Below are 12,425 nucleotides of genomic sequence, written 5' to 3'. Positions count from 1 at the left end.
AAGTTCAGAGATTATCTGTTACATACTGTGCCAAAACACACAATATCTAAGAATAATTAAGTGACAAAATGAAAGAAACAAAACCAACATTTCAGTTCACTGGAATATAAGTGATAAAATACAAAAATACAACAATGAACTGTTTATTATTTCTGGACGCTTTAGTGTAGATATTTCAGTCAAGATATTTGAAATCTAGATTGTAAATAGTATTGAAGAAACAAATATACTCTCTGTCCTCTATATGTTTTTTTTTTTGGTACCTTAGCACTGTGCCATACTTGAATCTTTTTTTCTGGTCATCCTCCAGGGAAAAGACAAGGCTTTGGCTGAGACAAGTTGGTATCTTATCAGCTCCCTCTGGCATAGATGTCTGATTGTTGGGCAAGTGGAAAATCTCACTGTGTGTGGTCAAGTGCTGGTGACGTTTCATTCTTTCTTCCTCTCTGCCTCTGCATGTCTCTGTTTCCTCTGTGTCTCTACCTGCCTCTACCTTTTTTTCCCCTTTTTCTCACCAGGAACTGGTGCTAGCATTAAACATTTCAGAGGAAATATCATCGATCGATATGCAAAATGCACTCAGTAACAGATGAAATTATTTACTTCAGTGGATTTATTTTTTCTAATCTAACATAGAGATTCACCCTTTTGGTGCATTTACTTATACTTTCACAGATCATATGAGGGAGCACATGGTGTTATACCATGGTTTATCTGATATGCAAATGAGGGAGTGATACTACGATTTGCCTCCAACCACTTTGTCTGACATGTTTCCAATTTAACAAGTAGGACCAGCCAGTATTCACAAATGTGCATATTCTAATTGTTCAATTGCATAACAACAGTGTCTGTGATTGTTGTGAGTGCTGGCCCTCTCTCTGTTGGTCAAAATAGTGCATCAACCAATCAGGGAGCTCTCTGTATCTCTTTCCATCCTTGGAAATCTGCTGAGTGACAGTGGCCATGGCAACAGCCTGGCTCTGTGAGGCTCCTTTGCACCCCCGCTGTGCAACGTTTGATGGCAGTTAAACGTGTTGTGGAGTAATTGGGTTGTGGACCGGATGAGCTATGTCCCCTAAGGTGTGACAGAATGTGAGAAAGGGAGCAGGTGGTGGAAGCCCAGAGGCTCTCCCATACGCATCGCAACATTCAAGCCAATGGTTATTTCCTTACCAGGTGTAAACCACTCCGCTCTGTCATCCTGTCTGTGCGACAACATGGAGTGTGTGCAGGTCTGGAGAATTAATTCAAGTTATACTCTTAGACAGACATCTAACAATATACTGAGATACAAAAAATTAACATATTGCAATAAAAACTGAATCTATGACTTAAAAAAAAGTACAAATTTGTGTTTGCAGGCTCTAAAATGACAGTGAATGCAATTAATATCATGGACTGTCTGAACTGCGGCCTGAAAATATTAACAACCTAATTAAAATGTCCAACTCCTTTACTTATTAAACTCATTAAATAGATTTAGTTAGTACTTACGTCAAGGTCTCCTGCTGCACTGAAGCTTTAGTGATGTCCCTCACTTGTAAGTCGCTTTGGATAAAAGCATCTGCCAAATGGAAACTCCATAAATCTATAACCTTTCTGTTGGAGATGGAGACCTAGAGTTTTTATTCAGTTAAAATATTTTCTCCTCCTAAGCTCAGACATTTCTATCCGTTATTCAGTTATTTTTTTAATTTAAGATGTTCTGTTATTTTCATACTAAACCAACAAAAGAATGTTTACCTTGACAGTTTATTCTTGACCTTGACAACAGCAGAAGCAGAACAATTTCAGCTCAAGGTCCATTTACTTGTTTGTTGTATAGTTTTTGAGTGTCTCTCACAGTCTTCATCAGCAGATGGAGTTTGCTCAGTTTTCATGGAACCGTAGATGTTGAAACCTTGTATTCTTGTCCATGTTGGCATGAAAATTGAAAACACAGTGCTTGTACATTGTCGACCTGAGGAGGAATGAATAGACTGCGAGTGTCATTTGTTTAATAAAGTTTGTTGTATGAATTAATATGATAAAAGACATCATAAGCTACTGACAGTATGTTCCTATACATCAAACATAGCAACCACTGGTGTTCCCAGAATGCACACCTGATCCACCTCACTTGACAGAAGTGATCCGAAAGGATCTACATTTCCTGAGTCCTGGCAAGTGACGAGCGCTGTAACTGAGTAGCATAAGCCTATCAAAGTGTGTAGAGACGACATCAGACGGATGCCACGTGAAAGGAACGAGCTGTCACATTACACTTGTACCAACATCCACGAACAGTGCCAAGGCCATGCCAAACATGATCGGGTGTCACGGTGGTGGCAGAGGCTGACCAGGTGCGTGACATCACAGTCACAGTATCGCAGTGCAGAGGGGTGATGCCAGGCGGGCTGCCATGTGCAAGTATGAGGGTAGGGCCAAGGACGACATCAGAGGGTTTCTTTCTGTTCTGGGGAAAGATCTAAAATGTCCATGTGAGACATTTTTTCATCAGTATTTGATATTTTAGAGCATGTTAGCTGTTACATTTTATAATATTTCAGGGGGGAATATTGTCTTCTACTCTTCTACACTTGTTGATAGCTGTTGCTTTTTTGTAGTTGTTCAATACAACATATAATCAGCTTGTAAAATATGATTTAAATACAAAATTAAAATGCTTTCAACAAGTTAATGTATCAGTAATGACAGTCCGACAATTCAATACATAAGATTTCTAGATACTATGGGACCATTAATACTTAAAGTTAATTTTTTTCTTTTTTACTTTTACATGAGTTATGTTTTGAATGCAGGGCTGGAGCATTGTTATTGTGTGGTATTGCTAGTTTCGCTTGAGTAGAAGTTGAGGATAGAAGTACCTCTTCCACCAAGTCTGATGAGACAGAAGCAGTTTTTGAGATGACTAATCACAAAATTATATTTATTTTCCCACAGTTCTCACAAATCCTTGTGTTTTTTGGACACTCATGCTTATTACACCTCTTCATGACTCTAAAAAAAGTTAAACCGCTCACAGCTTCTAGAAATATGCAACCTGTGATGAAAGGTCAAGACCGGTCATTGCAGGGGGGGTGTATTATAGAAGGAAAGAGCGTCTCACAGTCTGTCCAACAATATCCTATGCAAGAAGTGGATATCACATTTTCCCCATGCATTCACACTACTTAAAACATGCGTAGCCAATGGGTATGCAGGCGTACAAAGGCTTTGCTTAAGCCTTTGGAGCCATGAACCCAAACGGATAAACAAAAGACTCCCAGTTCCTGTGCTTGGCACCATAAATCTCGAGTGTCCAGAGCATGAAGGAAGTATGTTTAAATCATCAGTGAAGTGCTGTTGCTCATTCATAGGGAGAAATGCATTTTCATAATACCTTTAAGGATAAACATAACTACTGGACAGAGTGGGATACAATGGTGTGAAATTGTACCCTGGTGCAGGACATCTAGCCGGCATAGCAACAACACAGCGCCGTGTGCCAGTCAGAGGGATTAAGTTGTTTTGAAGCCACAGTTGATTGTAGAGCAGATAGTGAGAGGGAGAGAGCCGGCCCATACAGCCAGATAATGGTGTGAGATAGCCTCCCACAAAGCTGCATAGCCAAGAGCCTGGCTATACTGAGAAGTGTGTTTGTATTCATGTTTGTGTGTGTGTGTGTGTGTGTGTGTGTGTGTGTGTGTGTGTGTACTTTACGTGTGCTTACGTACGCGCGTCCATCTGTTTGTATACACATGGTAATCTGAATCAACCGTGAAACCTGAGCAGGCTCGCCCACCACGTGTTTAATTATTCAAGGTGCTTTGGCTGAAAACCCGATCACCTGGAGGAGCCGTTCTTAGCGCCACAAGCGCCCCCGCTTTCTGCTGCCCTGGGCGAGGGGGGAGGAGGGACAGAAGAGGAGACTACTGGGAAGGAAAGAGGATACAACACATGCTCTCTGTGGTATGTTCACCTAAACAGGCAGAATGAATTATCCAAACATAGTGTATAATACCGAAGGAGCCATTTGTAAATCTGCAGAGCTGTCGCTGCCATGTAGAGGAATTATTAGATAGACTGAGAGATTGCCAGGTGATTACATAGGCCTACTGTAACGTCTGCTCCGGAAGGCTCCTAGTTTTCTTTATATTTTTCTAGTGATTTTCTAAAAATTGGTGTGTCCCTGATGGTTGAAATCAAAACATGTCAACTTCCAGTATCCTCCTAATCCCCCGCAGTTCTCCAGCAGCTGTCTTGATTTCATCCAATCTAATTTGCAGAGGAAAGCAAATTGTGGGCATTTGACCATCTGGTCCTACGCCTATTCCCAAAAATAGAGTCTTTTCCTGCCCAGTCAGAGGTCCCAATTTTATTAACAGCATTGGGCAAAAAACACTCTGGAATTAACCCTCTTCCTAAGTATACCATGGGGGCAAGAGCCGTGGCTCTGGAGGGGAAGTCAAGCCATGAAAATAGTGATTTGTCAGTGTTGTAGCTGTGAAAGGCGTCTTCCCAGGGAGCAGAGTTGCTCTATAAGCCTCCAACTGGCAGGGAATTACTTGGTTCAGTAGAGCAGGCTGCTGAGGCTGTTCTACATCCCTGTGCCATACCGGCCTGCAGGATCATGAGGCCTCATGAGGGCCAAAAAGCCCACAGCTACTTATTCTGGTTCCCGTCAGGCCAGCCAGCTCCCACCATGGTTTTGATGAAATTCTGTGGTGAACCTTTCCAGAAGAATTTAGGCTAAGTTTGTGCATTTACTGCACAGTTTTCATAACGTTTGCTACGCCTGGTAATTCATGGTTTTCTTCCTTATTTTCCAACATCCCAGGGGCACAGAGAAAATTTACTGTTATTATGATCCAATGTTCTGTGGCATGATGTACTATTATTTAATGATTTTGTTGAAACAATGTGTATCACACAATGATGTAGTGCTCATAAGAGACATATCCTGAAAACATGTTACATTGTTTGCTGGCAATAAAATGAACCCCATGTGTTTGAATGGGCCCCTCAGTCCTCATATAAAACCCTGAGGCAGCAACACAAACATCGGTGAGCCTATGATTATCTGGCCAGCTTAATGAATATTCACACTCAACAGACTGACTGTGAAGCTGAGATAGCAGCTGGGGCCTGGGGCCTGGGGCCCAGACACCCTACAACTGCTCACTGGAAGGGCCGCTATTCATCTGTATGAGAAGATGGTCATAGAGCCAAGCTCCCCAACTGTTGGCAGGACAGGGCTGGACTGGAAGGGATGTTCCCACACAAGTCAACAAAATAAAAGCTCAGACTATGAAATTTGGTTCCACTTAAACAGATATAGTAGCAGGGACTTTTCCATTGCCTTGGGCAACATATGTACTTCTGAATTAGGAATACTAGTTTTACCAGGGTACACATTTAAATCCCACATACAGGCATCTTAAAAACCATGAATGATATTTGGAATTCATGTTTAGTTTTAACACACATGTAATTAATGGGCAAAATCCTACCTGGAATGATTATATGTATTAAATTAGCTTGTGAACTGGACACTAAATTTTCATATGATTAATAAGAAATATTTTCCCTTTTTGACTTTAGATATACTTTAATATTCTTTTCAAAATTGTGAGTCCCATGAATAACTATATTATCAAAATACTGTCTTCTAAGATTAAAACAGAAGTTTCATAATATCTGAATGTTAAGTGAAACAGAACAAAATTTTGCAGATGGTTAAAGAAACCTTTCTCATTTTCATTGATTTATAGTTTGCGCCTGTCGCTTGTTTGGTCAAATAATGAGCAGTGATGCAGACATAATGAAACACCTGTCATATCTCTCACAATAATGGTATGAACTGGCACTGAACCAACTGCAGTGATCACTCTGACTTTAATTGCTACCTGGAAAATGCACAGGTGTGCTTTGACTGCACTCAGGTCATAAAACAACTGTTTCAGCTGGTCTCTGCTTCTCATAATGGACTTTATTAGATGTTTTATCAGTGATTTGTACTGATAGTCATCCATTAAGCTGTTACTGGCAAAATCCTCCTTTTGACATCGGAACAAGCTCTTTACTGTACCTTTTCTTGATGGTGTTTTTATAGTAAGTGTTTAGTTGGCCACTGTACAAAAAAATCTGTAAAAGTCTTTAAAATCTCCAGGTTTATATAGGTTTATTGACTTATTGTAGATCTGTGGGATGAGCTGCTCCACTAATGGGTTGTGATGGAGGAAAGGTTTGTTTGAGATCAACAGCTCTAAGACCTAAATTGTTAGTGTCATATTGTTTGAACTATTTTAGGTAGATTTGGTTCAGCGGTTATTATGGTTGCTTCGCACCATAAGAGTATTGATGTTTGTCTGTGTGCTCTGGTTTCCAATTGCTTTAGCTGTGTACATGTACAAAATTTAATGGGTACCTGTTTGTACATCTTTGACATGTTTGTGTGAGTATTTTTGTATTAAATTGTGTATCAGTCAACTGAAGCCTTTGTATGAGGCCATTTGCTGTTGTTCTTGTCACACACCTTTCTTTTTATCACTGACAGAGTGTCCCTGGTACCCCCAGTTCATCTAATGATGCACTCCTCTGCCCCATTACCAAACAAAGCAGTAAATATCCCTTTCTTGTTTGAACCCTGAGAAAGGGAAGAAGCTTTGATCACTTTTCCTGGAAGTCACAGCATACAGAGTTCCATATAATCAGGGTGTTTTTTCCTCGCTGCTGGAGATTTAGTGGTGTAGAGGTAATGAGCATCGACTCAGAAACAGATCTCATATTTGACAGATCAGGAAGAATAAATTAAGGGAATGATGCCAAATTAAAAATCATCCCAAACGTTTTCACTGTGAGAAAATATCTGAGGACAATGTGAAAAAAGAGCAACATTTTGTCTATACATAATGTCCCTTTAATCTAAAACCAGTACAATCAATTCATCCACATTCCTCTGTCTGGAAAAGAAAGCACAATTTAGCCAGGCTATAAATAAATAATATTTTATAACAAATAATTATTATTTTAAATAATAATAAATAAATGATGAATAAATATGGCTCTTAAAAGTAAATTTGTCATTAAAAAGCCAAACTGAAATGAAACTTCAAACATTTGACACAGGTTGAAGATGGGCAAGCTGCTACTGAAAAAACACAAGGCAAGCTGCAGATACTTGAATAGTAGTATAGTATATATCGTATAGTATAGTATAGTATAGTATAGTATAATAAGGTTTAGCAGAGAATAGCATAGCATAATATAGTATAGTATAGTATAGCACAGAGTAAAGAAGCATATTAAAGTATAGTTATAGTTATAGTATATATAGTATAGTATTGTCTCTATAGTACATTATATATGCTATATATGTGCTATGTGCTATATTATAGTACAGTATAGATTAATATAGTATAGTAAGGTAAAGTATTGTATAGCACAGAGTAAAATAGCACATTAAGGTATAGTTAAGTATAGTTTAGTAGTATAGTATAGTTTAATATAGTTATAGTATAGTAAGGTAGGTAAGTATTAGATCACAGTGTGTGTCATTTGATGTTTTCCACTAAATCATAAACGTCTGCTTCTGCCTTTAATGTTCATATTTTAGCTGGCCTGCAGTCAGTATGCGGAGACTCCCTTGACAGACCACTGCAAAGGGTCAAATGTCAGCTGGAGCAACTAGGGCGCCAGGCCATACAGTGCAACCTGTAATGAACAGCCCCGAGGATGCTTGTGTAAAAGTCTTATCCAATTACAGTGCATACATGCAGTATAGTAATGCCTCATACACACCCACATACATTCGCACACACACACACACACACACGCAGACAAACAAAGCTTCATCCCAGAGGAGCAGTAGAGGATCAGAGAGCAGAGACAAGAGGATATCCATTAGGAAGTGTCTGTAATTGGGGTACAGTGGGGGGTCTCATGCAGAGAAGCAGTGCAGAAAACACAGGTTTTAAAAATTAAATTAAGACCTGCTGTCCATATATTTAAGATAGCCACAGAAAATGTATCCAATACCTCTTGGCCCAGCTTCTAATGATAATATTAATCTTTCTGAATACCTCTCTCAATATGACCCTCATAAATCTCTGCAGCCCATCATGTGGGGTGGATGTTCCACAGATGTTGCCTTTATATTCCTCCTCACACAACTGGAGATCATCAGTGATAAAAAAGAGATGTGTGAGAGTGACAGCAGTAAACTGACTCATCTTAAGCTGTCGTGTTATCCAACTCAGCTGTCACCAAAGTCTGCTTTTTACACTTGTTGGACTGCTGCTGCTGTTGCTGGTACTTCACACCCTGAACAAGTCTTTGGAAACAGAGGGGGCTTTTGTGCTGGGGGACGTTTCTTCTTCTTTTTCTTGTGTGGTCAGTTTGTAGAAGACGACTTCTGACTTGTAAGTTGTTTATGGCTTTGGAGAGTAACACTGATTTTATTTCTGCTGAATTACACCGCTGTCACTGGATCAAACTGTTATCTGTCAGCCATTAGCAGTCCAGGGGGGTGGGGGTGGGGGTCCAGAAGGTTCAAGTGTGAGGTATTGTTATGAAGAATTACAGTATCAGAATCTCTGCCATACTCTGCCAAGTCATGACGTTTTATTTCCAGGGGAGCATAGGTTGCACATTCATCACTTTTTTCTTTTTATTTGTCTTTCTCCATCTCTTCCTATCGCTCTTTGTGTTGTTTCCTTTTTTCTCTATCTATTCATCTTTCTCTTTGTGTCTCGTCTTTGTCCATTTAACTCTGGCAGTCATTATTCTCTTTTCCGTCTTTTTTTTATCGCTCCCCTGTCCTCTCTCCATCCATCCATCCTCCCTGCTGTTTGACAGGGCGTGTGTGTTGTTTTTATCCGAGTGACATCGGGTCTCTTCCCAGGGCACGTCCCGGGAACAGCGAGTTCAGCCTGATGACTCCCCTGGGTCCTGCCCCTTCATGAGTCTCCATGTTCCCCCTGTAAATTACAACCTGTCCCACACACACAAGCATTCATGGGCATTCACGCACACTCGCACATCCACCCATGAACACACACTTACAAACACTCCTAATCATGTAGTGCATACAGAATACATGGAGGCAGCAGCAGCAGATCCTCACACTGCATGTATAGATATGCACACACACACAAATGACAGGAGGACAACCATCTTTTGCAAAGGCATTTGTGCTTATACATGTGCATGTGCGCGCGCGCGCACACACACACACACACACACACACACACACACACACACACACACACACACAAACACATATACGCACAGTGCATGTTTATTCAGGTATATCCTCCCTGACTTTGCCAGTAAATCTGTAACAGTCATGTGAGTATCTGTCAACCTTTGTTTGAAAGACAGAGACAAAGAGAAAAGCAAGAAAGAAAAAGAAGAAAAAAAACTTACCGGGTAACAGCTTTCTTTATGGTTTTGTATGACTCTTTGGATAAATGTTATGACTGTCTGAGAGAGAGAAAATGAAAGTTGCAAAGATTCGGGTCACTGAAATGAAAGAGAAAGAGATTTTCATCGATTCAGAGTGCGACAGATCGAAAGAGAGGGATTATTTGTCCAAACAGGAGACAGTGCTGTAGAACGGAGACTGAGGCGACTGGGAGTGTGGGCGACACACAGATAGAGAGATTGCCACGGGCTCTGTGATAGCAGCACTATAATGAATAGGTTGTAAAAGCAGATGAGCATGGAGGATGCAGGATGTCAGCGTCATGGTACACACACACACACACACGCACATACAATTAGCAAGCCTGCCCATTAGAGATAAACACAGCCACTCTGTGGTAAAGGCGGAGTCATCCTTCCCTCTGATTTTATGCAGGACGCTCCCACAACAAATTATAACATCTCTCTGTGCTTCAACAGCAGCAGCCAGTGTGAATATAAATGAAACATCTGTGCAGCTCACACCTTTACTGACACCTCTGAGTCAGTTCCTGATTGTTACCTAACAGGCATGTTACCTAACTTTTGCATTGGGAAAAACAATCATGATGACGGACTGGCTGTCTACACTGTATACTCAAATACTTGCCGGTAAACAAACACACAACACAACAACAAGCGGACAGGACAGCAGACCTGCAGTTTATCCATAGTGCTATCAAACAGTCTTATGTCTGTACTTTGACCCGTGGTAGATTTACGACTGCTCAGCAAATATTCACAGGTGCTACATTCCCTACACCTCACTACAAACATATTTCTACTCCTCCACACTGTTTCTCCCCACAAATAAGCCCTTAACTGCACCCTGAGGCCCAGATCAGTTAATCTCTCCCATCAATGTTTCCTGTTTTTTTTCTAAAGCTGAATCTTAAGTTATGATTATTTGCGTTTTCCTCCAACATCCTCCTTCACTGTCACACGCACTTCCACTCTTTGTCATTTGGGATTACAGTAAGAATTTTATTCATTAGCACTGTGACAGCAGAGGAGAGCGGTACTCATTTCCTGCTACTGTGACATCTTTCAACTCATTGTCCATCAGAGTGGATTTCTTCCTACATGTATCAAATTGCCAAATCTTTGTTTCCATTGCTGACAAAGTGTCTGATTGTGCTCGTCTGACCTGTGGAGTTCCCCATGGGTCAATCCTGGGACCTGTTTTATTCTCCCTTTAGAGACTGTGTTTGTTATTATTGCCATGCAGTCATGCCCAGCTTGAAGTAGCTGTGATTCCTGGGAAAACTGGAAATCTGGCAGTTTTACATAATTGTTAGTTAGTGCCTGGATTGTCTTAGAGATTCCTGCAAGTAAACCACAACAAAACTGGTCTTTGCACCAAATGAAACCATTTAAATTTTACAGCAGCATTAAGTTTCTGGATTCTAACTCAAGGTTGGTTTCCAGAAACCCTGGGACCTTTTAAACTTTCTTTCGTTAGTTTATCCCCAGCTGAACTTTGAGAAACATCTTAAATCCGTTATTAACTCCTGATATTTTCATTTAGGAAACATTGTCAGTTGTCTTGTAGAAGAAGAAAATTATTCATTATTTTGTCCCCTCACATCTTGATTATTATAATAGTCTGGATTCTTGTTTAGGTCAAGAAACTGCAGCACCTTGACATAGTTAAAAATTCTGCTGCACTAACTACATATCTACAGCATTCCATACTGTATAACCCCAGTTCTAGCTTTGCTACTCTGGCTTTGGGATTAAATTGAAAATCCTTTGTCTTTACTTTAAAGGCACTCCACACCTTGGCTCCATTATATATCAGTGAGCAGCTGATCCCATACAAATCGACTAGGCCTCGCAGTGCATCAGAACAAGGTATAATGTGTTTACATATACTGTTGTCTTACACATCTTCTTCTGTGTACATTTTTGAACTTCAGATCCCTCCTGGTTGTAATCAGCCACAATTTGCACGTTGAAAAGGTCAGTTGTGAATGTTTTCATCAGCCTTGTGTTCCTCCTCCCTGTGGACCATTGCCTTTACACACACACACACACTTGCACAGACCTTAATGATGAAACTTGATAGGGACCTGCGTGTCTGAGTCTTACAGCCCTCCTTTTTCTTCTGCCTCGCCCCCTTATAGATCATAAAGGCGTGTACAATCACCCAGCGCTAATAACACAGAGAAAGCATTTTGTTTAGTGTGTGTGTGTGTGTGTGTGTGTGAGATGAGGAGAAAGGGGGTTTGAAGTAGTGATGGCGGGGGTCGAAGGAGGAAAACGATACTGCAGTAATCCACCTCTCCTTTCACCTCCCTCCTCTATTTTCTATTGACAGCCGCCGCTCTTTTTTTCCCTCCCTCCTTTTATGCATCTCCCGCTCATACCACACATACTGGTGTCCATTTCTTTCCACACCCCCCCCCCCCTTCTTTCTGTCTGTCTGTCTTTCCCTCTCTCTCCCATTTATATTAATCTGTTAAATTTTTTTTTCCTGTTTTAGAACTGGTGAAAAGATAATGGCATGACACACATGCACATGGAAACATGGATATGGAACCTGTTTCTTTTTTCAGTTTTACACATCTTTCCTTTCCAGCTCTGTCAGCCTCGTGCCATTCTCCTTACCCATAATGCCGATATCAGAACATATTTTTGACATTGTTTCCATAGTAACAGATTGTGGTGCTAGAGGAAAGATAACTTGAAAAATCTTACAATAGCACATTATTGCATCCTCTGGTTTTCTTCAGTGTCTCTCTGCAGTGTGCTTCTGCCTGTCATTATCTATCTATCTATCTATCTATCTATCTGAAGGCCATTATCCTTGACCCTTTATCAGTTGTGCAACCACAGTGGTCGTCAGGGCATGGACTTTGTGATGGTCATTGACCCCTACTGGTCACCTCCAGAACAGCATCTCACTGTAACTTACACAAAGGTTAATCACTAATGCCGTGAGAGCAGGTACCACAACTGTCATGCTTTAAATCATG

This window comes from Trachinotus anak, unplaced genomic scaffold, assembly GCF_046630095.1.
Source record: "Trachinotus anak isolate AG129_WGS33_773 ecotype Australia unplaced genomic scaffold, CSIRO_AGI_Tana_v1 ptg000005l, whole genome shotgun sequence".
NCBI lineage: Eukaryota > Metazoa > Chordata > Actinopteri > Carangiformes > Carangidae > Trachinotus > Trachinotus anak.
Note: the sequence above shows the minus strand (reverse complement) of the source record.